This window comes from Anomaloglossus baeobatrachus, unplaced genomic scaffold (genome assembly GCF_048569485.1).
Source record: "Anomaloglossus baeobatrachus isolate aAnoBae1 unplaced genomic scaffold, aAnoBae1.hap1 Scaffold_874, whole genome shotgun sequence".
Taxonomy (NCBI): Eukaryota; Metazoa; Chordata; class Amphibia; order Anura; family Aromobatidae; genus Anomaloglossus; species Anomaloglossus baeobatrachus.
The window spans coordinates 1-16,600 of record NW_027445266.1 but is presented as its reverse complement, the minus strand read 5'-3'; the positions used below and the strand labels follow the sequence as shown (position 1 = coordinate 16,600).

At 46.4% G+C, this 16,600-nt stretch overlaps 10 non-coding genes across 10 annotated transcripts; all 10 read right to left on the bottom strand.

The window, feature by feature from the left end:
* Positions 1-1,164: 1,164 nt before the first annotated feature.
* On the bottom strand, positions 1,165-1,355 carry LOC142288921 (U2 spliceosomal RNA). Its single transcript, XR_012749505.1, has one exon. It is a non-coding gene; the product is annotated as a U2 spliceosomal RNA (small nuclear RNA).
* A 1,387-nt stretch (positions 1,356-2,742) lies between these two features.
* LOC142288920 (U2 spliceosomal RNA) lies at positions 2,743-2,933 on the bottom strand. Its single transcript, XR_012749504.1, has one exon. It is a non-coding gene; the product is annotated as a U2 spliceosomal RNA (small nuclear RNA).
* A 1,387-nt stretch (positions 2,934-4,320) lies between these two features.
* LOC142288919 (U2 spliceosomal RNA) lies at positions 4,321-4,511 on the bottom strand. Its single transcript, XR_012749503.1, has one exon. It is a non-coding gene; the product is annotated as a U2 spliceosomal RNA (small nuclear RNA).
* A 1,387-nt stretch (positions 4,512-5,898) lies between these two features.
* On the bottom strand, positions 5,899-6,089 carry LOC142288918 (U2 spliceosomal RNA). The gene has a single exon (XR_012749502.1). It is a non-coding gene; the product is annotated as a U2 spliceosomal RNA (small nuclear RNA).
* A 1,387-nt stretch (positions 6,090-7,476) lies between these two features.
* On the bottom strand, positions 7,477-7,667 carry LOC142288958 (U2 spliceosomal RNA). Its single transcript, XR_012749536.1, has one exon. It is a non-coding gene; the product is annotated as a U2 spliceosomal RNA (small nuclear RNA).
* A 1,387-nt stretch (positions 7,668-9,054) lies between these two features.
* On the bottom strand, positions 9,055-9,245 carry LOC142288947 (U2 spliceosomal RNA). Its single transcript, XR_012749530.1, has one exon. It is a non-coding gene; the product is annotated as a U2 spliceosomal RNA (small nuclear RNA).
* A 1,387-nt stretch (positions 9,246-10,632) lies between these two features.
* LOC142288952 (U2 spliceosomal RNA) lies at positions 10,633-10,823 on the bottom strand. The gene has a single exon (XR_012749533.1). It is a non-coding gene; the product is annotated as a U2 spliceosomal RNA (small nuclear RNA).
* Positions 10,824-12,210: 1,387 nt separating this feature from the next.
* On the bottom strand, positions 12,211-12,401 carry LOC142288940 (U2 spliceosomal RNA). Its single transcript, XR_012749523.1, has one exon. It is a non-coding gene; the product is annotated as a U2 spliceosomal RNA (small nuclear RNA).
* Positions 12,402-13,788: 1,387 nt separating this feature from the next.
* LOC142288928 (U2 spliceosomal RNA) lies at positions 13,789-13,979 on the bottom strand. The gene has a single exon (XR_012749512.1). It is a non-coding gene; the product is annotated as a U2 spliceosomal RNA (small nuclear RNA).
* Positions 13,980-15,367: 1,388 nt separating this feature from the next.
* Positions 15,368-15,558, bottom strand: LOC142288917 (U2 spliceosomal RNA). Its single transcript, XR_012749501.1, has one exon. It is a non-coding gene; the product is annotated as a U2 spliceosomal RNA (small nuclear RNA).
* Between the last annotated feature and the right edge of the window lie 1,042 nt (positions 15,559-16,600).

Genomic DNA, 16,600 nt, shown 5'->3' with positions numbered 1-16,600 from the left:
CAACTCCCCTCCCCCTTGCAGTCTTTCCAATTCACGATACAAAAAGACGGACAGGACAGGTTGCCTGACTTTCCGTCACTGCCACCCTTTGCCATCCTTACCCGTAGAAAGCCCTTTCATCATCCCCAAACCCTAATCTTTTCCCTTTCCTTCCCAGCCCCCAAACCCTGCCCTCTGTACCTTTCTCACCACCCGCTTCCCTTCTCCTGTCATCCCCCTACCACCCGGGAAAAAAAGAGATTGCCCCCTCCTTCCACTAGCCCACCCTCCCACCCAAAGAACAACTTCTTCTGCGCAGCTTGTTTTCTAGGCAGCAGCGCTATTGTGATGTCATCGGGGGGCATTGTGACAAGCCGCCAGTGTTCCGTCTCTTCATGTTGTGCACAGTTCAAACGGAAAATACATCAACAGGCAGACTACAGAAAAGCTTACTATCAAAGGTTAGAGGGGGGCTTTCTCAGAGGGCTTTTTACAGTTTTTCTATTCCCAATTAGCCGTTTAAGTGTACTTATTGAAAGTAGTAATTCTTTCATAGGCCGCCCTTTCTTAGTATTTGACGTTCCTTATATTGCGGTATGAGGCTTCGCAGTAGGTTGCAAACATTCATCACCCATGACTGTCCCCAATTGAGCTCAGAAGCTCAATGTCTATCATGACCTCTCTTTTAGAATGTCCAAGAGCAAGCAAACTATTCCTCCAGGAGAGGGCGCCAACAGACTACTAAAGAGATCATCATTACTCAAAGAAAACCCCAAAAACCAATGCATGATAGGAATAAACAGGTAACTTTCTTTGGAGTGGAAGCGGAGAGATCGCACCAGATGCCAATTCTAGATGTTATCACACCTGTGGTCACTGCAGCAGCAGGTGAATCCACTTTGTCCAAAAGGGATCTATTCCATTCAATTGCAAATGATCTAGATAAGACAGAGAACTGCAGCACGGGGACATAGCCGAGTTGGTCAGGTTGAGTGGTGATGAGTTTGCTATTTGGATGAATAAAGAAAGTCAAAAGTGTGAAAGATAAAAAACAAAAGGAGGAAGTGTGAAAAGTGAATGGGCCAAATTGAGGTGCATATGAAGACGTATGCTTTCTTCCAATTCATTAAATCGGGCTAATATGAATCAGGTGAATTGAGTTCTGCTTTTGGAAACTGGGTTAAGAAGGGGTGCACCGTTCCTGGAGGTACTGCAATACCAGGTCAATGCGTGGAGTGGACAGAGCAAGCTCTTTTTCCATCTCCCTGTTCTAAAAATCCATTTAATATATGGTCCCCAGATAGGGGACGTATCAGATATTAAACTGATAAGAACAGATACTACACTTGATCTTAGCCAAAAGGCCGAGAAGCGATAACCAGAATTGGTTTGGGCCTCGAGTGGCACCCTGGCCTATGCCGGACACATCTTAGGGAGAGAGAGCGAGAGGGAGACAAACCCACGCCTACACAAGACATTTTGTCACCCAAGCCAACCCTTGAAAAGGCTGCTTTGCAGAGCCAAAACAAGAAGAATGGTGCGTTTTGCAGCCGCCGCCCACTGCAATGAATCTGAATAACTCCTCCTTTAGGGCGCAAGCAACTCCCCTCCCCCTTGCAGTCTTTCCAATTCACGATACAAAAAGACGGACAGGACAGGTTGCCTGACTTTCCGTCACTGCCACCCTTTGCCATCCTTACCCGTAGAAAGCCCTTTCATCATCCCCAAACCCTAATCTTTTCCCTTTCCTTCCCAGCCCCCAAACCCTGCCCTCTGTACCTTTCTCACCACCCGCTTCCCTTCTCCTGTCATCCCCCTACCACCCGGGAAAAAAAGAGATTGCCCCCTCCTTCCACTAGCCCACCCTCCCACCCAAAGAACAACTTCTTCTGCGCAGCTTGTTTTCTAGGCAGCAGCGCTATTGTGATGTCATCGGGGGGCATTGTGACAAGCCGCCAGTGTTCCGTCTCTTCATGTTGTGCACAGTTCAAACGGAAAATACATCAACAGGCAGACTACAGAAAAGCTTACTATCAAAGGTTAGAGGGGGGCTTTCTCAGAGGGCTTTTTACAGTTTTTCTATTCCCAATTAGCCGTTTAAGTGTACTTATTGAAAGTAGTAATTCTTTCATAGGCCGCCCTTTCTTAGTATTTGACGTTCCTTATATTGCGGTATGAGGCTTCGCAGTAGGTTGCAAACATTCATCACCCATGACTGTCCCCAATTGAGCTCAGAAGCTCAATGTCTATCATGACCTCTCTTTTAGAATGTCCAAGAGCAAGCAAACTATTCCTCCAGGAGAGGGCGCCAACAGACTACTAAAGAGATCATCATTACTCAAAGAAAACCCCAAAAACCAATGCATGATAGGAATAAACAGGTAACTTTCTTTGGAGTGGAAGCGGAGAGATCGCACCAGATGCCAATTCTAGATGTTATCACACCTGTGGTCACTGCAGCAGCAGGTGAATCCACTTTGTCCAAAAGGGATCTATTCCATTCAATTGCAAATGATCTAGATAAGACAGAGAACTGCAGCACGGGGACATAGCCGAGTTGGTCAGGTTGAGTGGTGATGAGTTTGCTATTTGGATGAATAAAGAAAGTCAAAAGTGTGAAAGATAAAAAACAAAAGGAGGAAGTGTGAAAAGTGAATGGGCCAAATTGAGGTGCATATGAAGACGTATGCTTTCTTCCAATTCATTAAATCGGGCTAATATGAATCAGGTGAATTGAGTTCTGCTTTTGGAAACTGGGTTAAGAAGGGGTGCACCGTTCCTGGAGGTACTGCAATACCAGGTCAATGCGTGGAGTGGACAGAGCAAGCTCTTTTTCCATCTCCCTGTTCTAAAAATCCATTTAATATATGGTCCCCAGATAGGGGACGTATCAGATATTAAACTGATAAGAACAGATACTACACTTGATCTTAGCCAAAAGGCCGAGAAGCGATAACCAGAATTGGTTTGGGCCTCGAGTGGCACCCTGGCCTATGCCGGACACATCTTAGGGAGAGAGAGCGAGAGGGAGACAAACCCACGCCTACACAAGACATTTTGTCACCCAAGCCAACCCTTGAAAAGGCTGCTTTGCAGAGCCAAAACAAGAAGAATGGTGCGTTTTGCAGCCGCCGCCCACTGCAATGAATCTGAATAACTCCTCCTTTAGGGCGCAAGCAACTCCCCTCCCCCTTGCAGTCTTTCCAATTCACGATACAAAAAGACGGACAGGACAGGTTGCCTGACTTTCCGTCACTGCCACCCTTTGCCATCCTTACCCGTAGAAAGCCCTTTCATCATCCCCAAACCCTAATCTTTTCCCTTTCCTTCCCAGCCCCCAAACCCTGCCCTCTGTACCTTTCTCACCACCCGCTTCCCTTCTCCTGTCATCCCCCTACCACCCGGGAAAAAAAGAGATTGCCCCCTCCTTCCACTAGCCCACCCTCCCACCCAAAGAACAACTTCTTCTGCGCAGCTTGTTTTCTAGGCAGCAGCGCTATTGTGATGTCATCGGGGGGCATTGTGACAAGCCGCCAGTGTTCCGTCTCTTCATGTTGTGCACAGTTCAAACGGAAAATACATCAACAGGCAGACTACAGAAAAGCTTACTATCAAAGGTTAGAGGGGGGCTTTCTCAGAGGGCTTTTTACAGTTTTTCTATTCCCAATTAGCCGTTTAAGTGTACTTATTGAAAGTAGTAATTCTTTCATAGGCCGCCCTTTCTTAGTATTTGACGTTCCTTATATTGCGGTATGAGGCTTCGCAGTAGGTTGCAAACATTCATCACCCATGACTGTCCCCAATTGAGCTCAGAAGCTCAATGTCTATCATGACCTCTCTTTTAGAATGTCCAAGAGCAAGCAAACTGTTCCTCCAGGAGAGGGCGCCAACAGACTACTAAAGAGATCATCATTACTCAAAGAAAACCCCAAAAACCAATGCATGATAGGAATAAACAGGTAACTTTCTTTGGAGTGGAAGCGGAGAGATCGCACCAGATGCCAATTCTAGATGTTATCACACCTGTGGTCACTGCAGCAGCAGGTGAATCCACTTTGTCCAAAAGGGATCTATTCCATTCAATTGCAAATGATCTAGATAAGACAGAGAACTGCAGCACGGGGACATAGCCGAGTTGGTCAGGTTGAGTGGTGATGAGTTTGCTATTTGGATGAATAAAGAAAGTCAAAAGTGTGAAAGATAAAAAACAAAAGGAGGAAGTGTGAAAAGTGAATGGGCCAAATTGAGGTGCATATGAAGACGTATGCTTTCTTCCAATTCATTAAATCGGGCTAATATGAATCAGGTGAATTGAGTTCTGCTTTTGGAAACTGGGTTAAGAAGGGGTGCACCGTTCCTGGAGGTACTGCAATACCAGGTCAATGCGTGGAGTGGACAGAGCAAGCTCTTTTTCCATCTCCCTGTTCTAAAAATCCATTTAATATATGGTCCCCAGATAGGGGACGTATCAGATATTAAACTGATAAGAACAGATACTACACTTGATCTTAGCCAAAAGGCCGAGAAGCGATAACCAGAATTGGTTTGGGCCTCGAGTGGCACCCTGGCCTATGCCGGACACATCTTAGGGAGAGAGAGCGAGAGGGAGACAAACCCACGCCTACACAAGACATTTTGTCACCCAAGCCAACCCTTGAAAAGGCTGCTTTGCAGAGCCAAAACAAGAAGAATGGTGCGTTTTGCAGCCGCCGCCCACTGCAATGAATCTGAATAACTCCTCCTTTAGGGCGCAAGCAACTCCCCTCCCCCTTGCAGTCTTTCCAATTCACGATACAAAAAGACGGACAGGACAGGTTGCCTGACTTTCCGTCACTGCCACCCTTTGCCATCCTTACCCGTAGAAAGCCCTTTCATCATCCCCAAACCCTAATCTTTTCCCTTTCCTTCCCAGCCCCCAAACCCTGCCCTCTGTACCTTTCTCACCACCCGCTTCCCTTCTCCTGTCATCCCCCTACCACCCGGGAAAAAAAGAGATTGCCCCCTCCTTCCACTAGCCCACCCTCCCACCCAAAGAACAACTTCTTCTGCGCAGCTTGTTTTCTAGGCAGCAGCGCTATTGTGATGTCATCGGGGGGCATTGTGACAAGCCGCCAGTGTTCCGTCTCTTCATGTTGTGCACAGTTCAAACGGAAAATACATCAACAGGCAGACTACAGAAAAGCTTACTATCAAAGGTTAGAGGGGGGCTTTCTCAGAGGGCTTTTTACAGTTTTTCTATTCCCAATTAGCCGTTTAAGTGTACTTATTGAAAGTAGTAATTCTTTCATAGGCCGCCCTTTCTTAGTATTTGACGTTCCTTATATTGCGGTATGAGGCTTCGCAGTAGGTTGCAAACATTCATCACCCATGACTGTCCCCAATTGAGCTCAGAAGCTCAATGTCTATCATGACCTCTCTTTTAGAATGTCCAAGAGCAAGCAAACTATTCCTCCAGGAGAGGGCGCCAACAGACTACTAAAGAGATCATCATTACTCAAAGAAAACCCCAAAAACCAATGCATGATAGGAATAAACAGGTAACTTTCTTTGGAGTGGAAGCGGAGAGATCGCACCAGATGCCAATTCTAGATGTTATCACACCTGTGGTCACTGCAGCAGCAGGTGAATCCACTTTGTCCAAAAGGGATCTATTCCATTCAATTGCAAATGATCTAGATAAGACAGAGAACTGCAGCACGGGGACATAGCCGAGTTGGTCAGGTTGAGTGGTGATGAGTTTGCTATTTGGATGAATAAAGAAAGTCAAAAGTGTGAAAGATAAAAAACAAAAGGAGGAAGTGTGAAAAGTGAATGGGCCAAATTGAGGTGCATATGAAGACGTATGCTTTCTTCCAATTCATTAAATCGGGCTAATATGAATCAGGTGAATTGAGTTCTGCTTTTGGAAACTGGGTTAAGAAGGGGTGCACCGTTCCTGGAGGTACTGCAATACCAGGTCAATGCGTGGAGTGGACAGAGCAAGCTCTTTTTCCATCTCCCTGTTCTAAAAATCCATTTAATATATGGTCCCCAGATAGGGGACGTATCAGATATTAAACTGATAAGAACAGATACTACACTTGATCTTAGCCAAAAGGCCGAGAAGCGATAACCAGAATTGGTTTGGGCCTCGAGTGGCACCCTGGCCTATGCCGGACACATCTTAGGGAGAGAGAGCGAGAGGGAGACAAACCCACGCCTACACAAGACATTTTGTCACCCAAGCCAACCCTTGAAAAGGCTGCTTTGCAGAGCCAAAACAAGAAGAATGGTGCGTTTTGCAGCCGCCGCCCACTGCAATGAATCTGAATAACTCCTCCTTTAGGGCGCAAGCAACTCCCCTCCCCCTTGCAGTCTTTCCAATTCACGATACAAAAAGACGGACAGGACAGGTTGCCTGACTTTCCGTCACTGCCACCCTTTGCCATCCTTACCCGTAGAAAGCCCTTTCATCATCCCCAAACCCTAATCTTTTCCCTTTCCTTCCCAGCCCCCAAACCCTGCCCTCTGTACCTTTCTCACCACCCGCTTCCCTTCTCCTGTCATCCCCCTACCACCCGGGAAAAAAAGAGATTGCCCCCTCCTTCCACTAGCCCACCCTCCCACCCAAAGAACAACTTCTTCTGCGCAGCTTGTTTTCTAGGCAGCAGCGCTATTGTGATGTCATCGGGGGGCATTGTGACAAGCCGCCAGTGTTCCGTCTCTTCATGTTGTGCACAGTTCAAACGGAAAATACATCAACAGGCAGACTACAGAAAAGCTTACTATCAAAGGTTAGAGGGGGGCTTTCTCAGAGGGCTTTTTACAGTTTTTCTATTCCCAATTAGCCGTTTAAGTGTACTTATTGAAAGTAGTAATTCTTTCATAGGCCGCCCTTTCTTAGTATTTGACGTTCCTTATATTGCGGTATGAGGCTTCGCAGTAGGTTGCAAACATTCATCACCCATGACTGTCCCCAATTGAGCTCAGAAGCTCAATGTCTATCATGACCTCTCTTTTAGAATGTCCAAGAGCAAGCAAACTATTCCTCCAGGAGAGGGCGCCAACAGACTACTAAAGAGATCATCATTACTCAAAGAAAACCCCAAAAACCAATGCATGATAGGAATAAACAGGTAACTTTCTTTGGAGTGGAAGCGGAGAGATCGCACCAGATGCCAATTCTAGATGTTATCACACCTGTGGTCACTGCAGCAGCAGGTGAATCCACTTTGTCCAAAAGGGATCTATTCCATTCAATTGCAAATGATCTAGATAAGACAGAGAACTGCAGCACGGGGACATAGCCGAGTTGGTCAGGTTGAGTGGTGATGAGTTTGCTATTTGGATGAATAAAGAAAGTCAAAAGTGTGAAAGATAAAAAACAAAAGGAGGAAGTGTGAAAAGTGAATGGGCCAAATTGAGGTGCATATGAAGACGTATGCTTTCTTCCAATTCATTAAATCGGGCTAATATGAATCAGGTGAATTGAGTTCTGCTTTTGGAAACTGGGTTAAGAAGGGGTGCACCGTTCCTGGAGGTACTGCAATACCAGGTCAATGCGTGGAGTGGACAGAGCAAGCTCTTTTTCCATCTCCCTGTTCTAAAAATCCATTTAATATATGGTCCCCAGATAGGGGACGTATCAGATATTAAACTGATAAGAACAGATACTACACTTGATCTTAGCCAAAAGGCCGAGAAGCGATAACCAGAATTGGTTTGGGCCTCGAGTGGCACCCTGGCCTATGCCGGACACATCTTAGGGAGAGAGAGCGAGAGGGAGACAAACCCACGCCTACACAAGACATTTTGTCACCCAAGCCAACCCTTGAAAAGGCTGCTTTGCAGAGCCAAAACAAGAAGAATGGTGCGTTTTGCAGCCGCCGCCCACTGCAATGAATCTGAATAACTCCTCCTTTAGGGCGCAAGCAACTCCCCTCCCCCTTGCAGTCTTTCCAATTCACGATACAAAAAGACGGACAGGACAGGTTGCCTGACTTTCCGTCACTGCCACCCTTTGCCATCCTTACCCGTAGAAAGCCCTTTCATCATCCCCAAACCCTAATCTTTTCCCTTTCCTTCCCAGCCCCCAAACCCTGCCCTCTGTACCTTTCTCACCACCCGCTTCCCTTCTCCTGTCATCCCCCTACCACCCGGGAAAAAAAGAGATTGCCCCCTCCTTCCACTAGCCCACCCTCCCACCCAAAGAACAACTTCTTCTGCGCAGCTTGTTTTCTAGGCAGCAGCGCTATTGTGATGTCATCGGGGGGCATTGTGACAAGCCGCCAGTGTTCCGTCTCTTCATGTTGTGCACAGTTCAAACGGAAAATACATCAACAGGCAGACTACAGAAAAGCTTACTATCAAAGGTTAGAGGGGGGCTTTCTCAGAGGGCTTTTTACAGTTTTTCTATTCCCAATTAGCCGTTTAAGTGTACTTATTGAAAGTAGTAATTCTTTCATAGGCCGCCCTTTCTTAGTATTTGACGTTCCTTATATTGCGGTATGAGGCTTCGCAGTAGGTTGCAAACATTCATCACCCATGACTGTCCCCAATTGAGCTCAGAAGCTCAATGTCTATCATGACCTCTCTTTTAGAATGTCCAAGAGCAAGCAAACTATTCCTCCAGGAGAGGGCGCCAACAGACTACTAAAGAGATCATCATTACTCAAAGAAAACCCCAAAAACCAATGCATGATAGGAATAAACAGGTAACTTTCTTTGGAGTGGAAGCGGAGAGATCGCACCAGATGCCAATTCTAGATGTTATCACACCTGTGGTCACTGCAGCAGCAGGTGAATCCACTTTGTCCAAAAGGGATCTATTCCATTCAATTGCAAATGATCTAGATAAGACAGAGAACTGCAGCACGGGGACATAGCCGAGTTGGTCAGGTTGAGTGGTGATGAGTTTGCTATTTGGATGAATAAAGAAAGTCAAAAGTGTGAAAGATAAAAAACAAAAGGAGGAAGTGTGAAAAGTGAATGGGCCAAATTGAGGTGCATATGAAGACGTATGCTTTCTTCCAATTCATTAAATCGGGCTAATATGAATCAGGTGAATTGAGTTCTGCTTTTGGAAACTGGGTTAAGAAGGGGTGCACCGTTCCTGGAGGTACTGCAATACCAGGTCAATGAGTGGAGTGGACAGAGCAAGCTCTTTTTCCATCTCCCTGTTCTAAAAATCCATTTAATATATGGTCCCCAGATAGGGGACGTATCAGATATTAAACTGATAAGAACAGATACTACACTTGATCTTAGCCAAAAGGCCGAGAAGCGATAACCAGAATTGGTTTGGGCCTCGAGTGGCACCCTGGCCTATGCCGGACACATCTTAGGGAGAGAGAGCGAGAGGGAGACAAACCCACGCCTACACAAGACATTTTGTCACCCAAGCCAACCCTTGAAAAGGCTGCTTTGCAGAGCCAAAACAAGAAGAATGGTGCGTTTTGCAGCCGCCGCCCACTGCAATGAATCTGAATAACTCCTCCTTTAGGGCGCAAGCAACTCCCCTCCCCCTTGCAGTCTTTCCAATTCACGATACAAAAAGACGGACAGGACAGGTTGCCTGACTTTCCGTCACTGCCACCCTTTGCCATCCTTACCCGTAGAAAGCCCTTTCATCATCCCCAAACCCTAATCTTTTCCCTTTCCTTCCCAGCCCCCAAACCCTGCCCTCTGTACCTTTCTCACCACCCGCTTCCCTTCTCCTGTCATCCCCCTACCACCCGGGAAAAAAAGAGATTGCCCCCTCCTTCCACTAGCCCACCCTCCCACCCAAAGAACAACTTCTTCTGCGCAGCTTGTTTTCTAGGCAGCAGCGCTATTGTGATGTCATCGGGGGGCATTGTGACAAGCCGCCAGTGTTCCGTCTCTTCATGTTGTGCACAGTTCAAACGGAAAATACATCAACAGGCAGACTACAGAAAAGCTTACTATCAAAGGTTAGAGGGGGGCTTTCTCAGAGGGCTTTTTACAGTTTTTCTATTCCCAATTAGCCGTTTAAGTGTACTTATTGAAAGTAGTAATTCTTTCATAGGCCGCCCTTTCTTAGTATTTGACGTTCCTTATATTGCGGTATGAGGCTTCGCAGTAGGTTGCAAACATTCATCACCCATGACTGTCCCCAATTGAGCTCAGAAGCTCAATGTCTATCATGACCTCTCTTTTAGAATGTCCAAGAGCAAGCAAACTATTCCTCCAGGAGAGGGCGCCAACAGACTACTAAAGAGATCATCATTACTCAAAGAAAACCCCAAAAACCAATGCATGATAGGAATAAACAGGTAACTTTCTTTGGAGTGGAAGCGGAGAGATCGCACCAGATGCCAATTCTAGATGTTATCACACCTGTGGTCACTGCAGCAGCAGGTGAATCCACTTTGTCCAAAAGGGATCTATTCCATTCAATTGCAAATGATCTAGATAAGACAGAGAACTGCAGCACGGGGACATAGCCGAGTTGGTCAGGTTGAGTGGTGATGAGTTTGCTATTTGGATGAATAAAGAAAGTCAAAAGTGTGAAAGATAAAAAACAAAAGGAGGAAGTGTGAAAAGTGAATGGGCCAAATTGAGGTGCATATGAAGACGTATGCTTTCTTCCAATTCATTAAATCGGGCTAATATGAATCAGGTGAATTGAGTTCTGCTTTTGGAAACTGGGTTAAGAAGGGGTGCACCGTTCCTGGAGGTACTGCAATACCAGGTCAATGCGTGGAGTGGACAGAGCAAGCTCTTTTTCCATCTCCCTGTTCTAAAAATCCATTTAATATATGGTCCCCAGATAGGGGACGTATCAGATATTAAACTGATAAGAACAGATACTACACTTGATCTTAGCCAAAAGGCCGAGAAGCGATAACCAGAATTGGTTTGGGCCTCGAGTGGCACCCTGGCCTATGCCGGACACATCTTAGGGAGAGAGAGCGAGAGGGAGACAAACCCACGCCTACACAAGACATTTTGTCACCCAAGCCAACCCTTGAAAAGGCTGCTTTGCAGAGCCAAAACAAGAAGAATGGTGCGTTTTGCAGCCGCCGCCCACTGCAATGAATCTGAATAACTCCTCCTTTAGGGCGCAAGCAACTCCCCTCCCCCTTGCAGTCTTTCCAATTCACGATACAAAAAGACGGACAGGACAGGTTGCCTGACTTTCCGTCACTGCCACCCTTTGCCATCCTTACCCGTAGAAAGCCCTTTCATCATCCCCAAACCCTAATCTTTTCCCTTTCCTTCCCAGCCCCCAAACCCTGCCCTCTGTACCTTTCTCACCACCCGCTTCCCTTCTCCTGTCATCCCCCTACCACCCGGGAAAAAAAGAGATTGCCCCCTCCTTCCACTAGCCCACCCTCCCACCCAAAGAACAACTTCTTCTGCGCAGCTTGTTTTCTAGGCAGCAGCGCTATTGTGATGTCATCGGGGGGCATTGTGACAAGCCGCCAGTGTTCCGTCTCTTCATGTTGTGCACAGTTCAAACGGAAAATACATCAACAGGCAGACTACAGAAAAGCTTACTATCAAAGGTTAGAGGGGGGCTTTCTCAGAGGGCTTTTTACAGTTTTTCTATTCCCAATTAGCCGTTTAAGTGTACTTATTGAAAGTAGTAATTCTTTCATAGGCCGCCCTTTCTTAGTATTTGACGTTCCTTATATTGCGGTATGAGGCTTCGCAGTAGGTTGCAAACATTCATCACCCATGACTGTCCCCAATTGAGCTCAGAAGCTCAATGTCTATCATGACCTCTCTTTTAGAATGTCCAAGAGCAAGCAAACTATTCCTCCAGGAGAGGGCGCCAACAGACTACTAAAGAGATCATCATTACTCAAAGAAAACCCCAAAAACCAATGCATGATAGGAATAAACAGGTAACTTTCTTTGGAGTGGAAGCGGAGAGATCGCACCAGATGCCAATTCTAGATGTTATCACACCTGTGGTCACTGCAGCAGCAGGTGAATCCACTTTGTCCAAAAGGGATCTATTCCATTCAATTGCAAATGATCTAGATAAGACAGAGAACTGCAGCACGGGGACATAGCCGAGTTGGTCAGGTTGAGTGGTGATGAGTTTGCTATTTGGATGAATAAAGAAAGTCAAAAGTGTGAAAGATAAAAAACAAAAGGAGGAAGTGTGAAAAGTGAATGGGCCAAATTGAGGTGCATATGAAGACGTATGCTTTCTTCCAATTCATTAAATCGGGCTAATATGAATCAGGTGAATTGAGTTCTGCTTTTGGAAACTGGGTTAAGAAGGGGTGCACCGTTCCTGGAGGTACTGCAATACCAGGTCAATGCGTGGAGTGGACAGAGCAAGCTCTTTTTCCATCTCCCTGTTCTAAAAATCCATTTAATATATGGTCCCCAGATAGGGGACGTATCAGATATTAAACTGATAAGAACAGATACTACACTTGATCTTAGCCAAAAGGCCGAGAAGCGATAACCAGAATTGGTTTGGGCCTCGAGTGGCACCCTGGCCTATGCCGGACACATCTTAGGGAGAGAGAGCGAGAGGGAGACAAACCCACGCCTACACAAGACATTTTGTCACCCAAGCCAACCCTTGAAAAGGCTGCTTTGCAGAGCCAAAACAAGAAGAATGGTGCGTTTTGCAGCCGCCGCCCACTGCAATGAATCTGAATAACTCCTCCTTTAGGGCGCAAGCAACTCCCCTCCCCCTTGCAGTCTTTCCAATTCACGATACAAAAAGACGGACAGGACAGGTTGCCTGACTTTCCGTCACTGCCACCCTTTGCCATCCTTACCCGTAGAAAGCCCTTTCATCATCCCCAAACCCTAATCTTTTCCCTTTCCTTCCCAGCCCCCAAACCCTGCCCTCTGTACCTTTCTCACCACCCGCTTCCCTTCTCCTGTCATCCCCCTACCACCCGGGAAAAAAAGAGATTGCCCCCTCCTTCCACTAGCCCACCCTCCCACCCAAAGAACAACTTCTTCTGCGCAGCTTGTTTTCTAGGCAGCAGCGCTATTGTGATGTCATCGGGGGGCATTGTGACAAGCCGCCAGTGTTCCGTCTCTTCATGTTGTGCACAGTTCAAACGGAAAATACATCAACAGGCAGACTACAGAAAAGCTTACTATCAAAGGTTAGAGGGGGGCTTTCTCAGAGGGCTTTTTACAGTTTTTCTATTCCCAATTAGCCGTTTAAGTGTACTTATTGAAAGTAGTAATTCTTTCATAGGCCGCCCTTTCTTAGTATTTGACGTTCCTTATATTGCGGTATGAGGCTTCGCAGTAGGTTGCAAACATTCATCACCCATGACTGTCCCCAATTGAGCTCAGAAGCTCAATGTCTATCATGACCTCTCTTTTAGAATGTCCAAGAGCAAGCAAACTATTCCTCCAGGAGAGGGCGCCAACAGACTACTAAAGAGATCATCATTACTCAAAGAAAACCCCAAAAACCAATGCATGATAGGAATAAACAGGTAACTTTCTTTGGAGTGGAAGCGGAGAGATCGCACCAGATGCCAATTCTAGATGTTATCACACCTGTGGTCACTGCAGCAGCAGGTGAATCCACTTTGTCCAAAAGGGATCTATTCCATTCAATTGCAAATGATCTAGATAAGACAGAGAACTGCAGCACGGGGACATAGCCGAGTTGGTCAGGTTGAGTGGTGATGAGTTTGCTATTTGGATGAATAAAGAAAGTCAAAAGTGTGAAAGATAAAAAACAAAAGGAGGAAGTGTGAAAAGTGAATGGGCCAAATTGAGGTGCATATGAAGACGTATGCTTTCTTCCAATTCATTAAATCGGGCTAATATGAATCAGGTGAATTGAGTTCTGCTTTTGGAAACTGGGTTAAGAAGGGGTGCACCGTTCCTGGAGGTACTGCAATACCAGGTCAATGCGTGGAGTGGACAGAGCAAGCTCTTTTTCCATCTCCCTGTTCTAAAAATCCATTTAATATATGGTCCCCAGATAGGGGACGTATCAGATATTAAACTGATAAGAACAGATACTACACTTGATCTTAGCCAAAAGGCCGAGAAGCGATAACCAGAATTGGTTTGGGCCTCGAGTGGCACCCTGGCCTATGCCGGACACATCTTAGGGAGAGAGAGCGAGAGGGAGACAAACCCACGCCTACACAAGACATTTTCGTCACCCAAGCCAACCCTTGAAAAGGCTGCTTTGCAGAGCCAAAACAAGAAGAATGGTGCGTTTTGCAGCCGCCGCCCACTGCAATGAATCTGAATAACTCCTCCTTTAGGGCGCAAGCAACTCCCCTCCCCCTTGCAGTCTTTCCAATTCACGATACAAAAAGACGGACAGGACAGGTTGCCTGACTTTCCGTCACTGCCACCCTTTGCCATCCTTACCCGTAGAAAGCCCTTTCATCATCCCCAAACCCTAATCTTTTCCCTTTCCTTCCCAGCCCCCAAACCCTGCCCTCTGTACCTTTCTCACCACCCGCTTCCCTTCTCCTGTCATCCCCCTACCACCCGGGAAAAAAAGAGATTGCCCCCTCCTTCCACTAGCCCACCCTCCCACCCAAAGAACAACTTCTTCTGCGCAGCTTGTTTTCTAGGCAGCAGCGCTATTGTGATGTCATCGGGGGGCATTGTGACAAGCCGCCAGTGTTCCGTCTCTTCATGTTGTGCACAGTTCAAACGGAAAATACATCAACAGGCAGACTACAGAAAAGCTTACTATCAAAGGTTAGAGGGGGGCTTTCTCAGAGGGCTTTTTACAGTTTTTCTATTCCCAATTAGCCGTTTAAGTGTACTTATTGAAAGTAGTAATTCTTTCATAGGCCGCCCTTTCTTAGTATTTGACGTTCCTTATATTGCGGTATGAGGCTTCGCAGTAGGTTGCAAACATTCATCACCCATGACTGTCCCCAATTGAGCTCAGAAGCTCAATGTCTATCATGACCTCTCTTTTAGAATGTCCAAGAGCAAGCAAACTATTCCTCCAGGAGAGGGCGCCAACAGACTACTAAAGAGATCATCATTACTCAAAGAAAACCCCAAAAACCAATGCATGATAGGAATAAACAGGTAACTTTCTTTGGAGTGGAAGCGGAGAGATCGCACCAGATGCCAATTCTAGATGTTATCACACCTGTGGTCACTGCAGCAGCAGGTGAATCCACTTTGTCCAAAAGGGATCTATTCCATTCAATTGCAAATGATCTAGATAAGACAGAGAACTGCAGCACGGGGACATAGCCGAGTTGGTCAGGTTGAGTGGTGATGAGTTTGCTATTTGGATGAATAAAGAAAGTCAAAAGTGTGAAAGATAAAAAACAAAAGGAGGAAGTGTGAAAAGTGAATGGGCCAAATTGAGGTGCATATGAAGACGTATGCTTTCTTCCAATTCATTAAATCGGGCTAATATGAATCAGGTGAATTGAGTTCTGCTTTTGGAAACTGGGTTAAGAAGGGGTGCACCGTTCCTGGAGGTACTGCAATACCAGGTCAATGCGTGGAGTGGACAGAGCAAGCTCTTTTTCCATCTCCCTGTTCTAAAAATCCATTTAATATATGGTCCCCAGATAGGGGACGTATCAGATATTAAACTGATAAGAACAGATACTACACTTGATCTTAGCCAAAAGGCCGAGAAGCGATAACCAGAATTGGTTTGGGCCTCGAGTGGCACCCTGGCCTATGCCGGACACATCTTAGGGAGAGAGAGCGAGAGGGAGACAAACCCACGCCTACACAAGACATTTTGTCACCCAAGCCAACCCTTGAAAAGGCTGCTTTGCAGAGCCAAAACAAGAAGAATGGTGCGTTTTGCAGCCGCCGCCCACTGCAATGAATCTGAATAACTCCTCCTTTAGGGCGCAAGCAACTCCCCTCCCCCTTGCAGTCTTTCCAATTCACGATACAAAAAGACGGACAGGACAGGTTGCCTGACTTTCCGTCACTGCCACCCTTTGCCATCCTTACCCGTAGAAAGCCCTTTCATCATCCCCAAACCCTAATCTTTTCCCTTTCCTTCCCAGCCCCCAAACCCTGCCCTCTGTACCTTTCTCACCACCCGCTTCCCTTCTCCTGTCATCCCCCTACCACCCGGGAAAAAAAGAGATTGCCCCCTCCTTCCACTAGCCCACCCTCCCACCCAAAGAACAACTTCTTCTGCGCAGCTTGTTTTCTAGGCAGCAGCGCTATTGTGATGTCATCGGGGGGCATTGTGACAAGCCGCCAGTGTTCCGTCTCTTCATGTTGTGCACAGTTCAAACGGAAAATACATCAACAGGCAGACTACAGAAAAGCTTACTATCAAAGGTTAGAGGGGGGCTTTCTCAGAGGGCTTTTTACAGTTTTTCTATTCCCAATTAGCCGTTTAAGTGTACTTATTGAAAGTAGTAATTCTTTCATAGGCCGCCCTTTCTTAGTATTTGACGTTCCTTATATTGCGGTATGAGGCTTCGCAGTAGGTTGCAAACATTCATCACCCATGACTGTCCCCAATTGAGCTCAGAAGCTCAATGTCTATCATGACCTCTCTTTTAGAATGTCCAAGAGCAAGCAAACTATTCCTCCAGGAGAGGGCGCCAACAGACTACTAAAGAGATCATCATTACTCAAAGAAAACCCCAAAAACCAATGCATGATAGGAATAAACAGGTAACTTTCTTTGGAGTGGAAGCGGAGAGATCGCACC